Consider the following 1413-nt stretch of genomic DNA (forward strand, 5'->3'; position numbering starts at 1 on the left):
GCTCACCAAGTACTTAACCACTTGCTCCGAATCCTCGCCGTACTCCTCCGCAAGGGTCTCCACTAGTCGTGCGTACAGCTCCCCCGCGTCCTCCAGCAAGCCCTGCAGCCGTACCGTACGGCAGTACGACCGATGAACCCCTTTCCGCGGGTGAAAACTTCCCCTGTTGACTAGTTATCTTTCCCTCTTCTCTGTCTCTTTCTCTCTGTGCTTTTTGCTTTTGTGCACTGTGCGCTTATCAAGATGACGCCACCACCGGATCTCCCTCTGGCCCCCTACCCCCTCCCTCTGGCCCCCTACCCCCCCCTCTGCGCTCCAACCCCCCACATACCAGCTGCTGCAGCACCCCGGCCAGCCCCTCCGCACACGCCAACGTGACCGGGTGCACCGAGCCCAGTGCCCTCTCACACAGCACGAGAGCGCGACACGACAGCACCTCCGCCTCGTCCAGTCGCCCGGCGGCCACCGCCAGCTCGGCCCGGCCGCGCATTGCGACCATGGCGGCGGCGCGGAGGCGGCGGCGGGCGGTGTGTGCGGCGGCGGTGGTGTCCAGGTCCAGGGAGTCCGTTACGGAGAGCACCCTGCGAGCCCGGGGCCCGAGCAGGGGAGCGAGGTGAGGTGAGGTGAGGTGAGGGGTACGATGGAGCACAGGAGGAGAGGTGAGAGGGGGGTTTTACGATTAGAGATGCAGTGGGGAGGTGAGGAGGCGATTTTATTGGGGGAGAGAAGATGTAACGGAGTGAAGCTGACAGATCGACGAGGTGTGTGTGTGTGTGGGGGGGCAACGGCATTGGTGGTTTGCTGAATGACTGAAATCTCAATGGATGGATGGACGGATGGATGTCTAACAGAAGGCGACGGAAAGTACAACGGACAACGTGTTGACCCCCCCGTGAGCTGGAGAGGATCCCTCACCGCCAGGGCCCGCTGAACAACCCAGTCATAAACCGCCCACCTCTCCCTCCCACCTCCCAACCGAACCCCCACACGGGACCTACCTCTGAAACAGCGCCTCGGCCTCCCCCCTCTGATCCGTCTCCATGAGCAAAACCGCCAATTGGTTGACCGTTGTGACAGTTTCCGGGTGGTTGGGACCGAGAACCGACTCCATGACCTACGTGGTGGGACGCAAGCCGGCGGGGGATCTTCGGGGTACATACACACATACATACAGACAGGCAGACGCACGTACGTCATGAACTATATGCGCAAGAACAACAATATCAACGACTTCTACGTGCCAATCCAAACCTGTGTGCATTCCCCCCTATCCCGCCGCTGCACTCAATCGGACACCATCAGGGGCGCCATCAGAGCCAGCCTACGAGTGATGAAATCGAGCCCTTATATTCTCCCCCTTTCCCCTCCCCTCCCCTCCCCTCCCCTCCCCTCCCCTCCCCTCCCCTCCTCTCC

This window comes from Volvox carteri (genome assembly GCF_000143455.1).
Source record: "Volvox carteri f. nagariensis unplaced genomic scaffold VOLCAscaffold_17, whole genome shotgun sequence".
NCBI classification, from domain to species: domain Eukaryota; kingdom Viridiplantae; phylum Chlorophyta; class Chlorophyceae; order Chlamydomonadales; family Volvocaceae; genus Volvox; species Volvox carteri.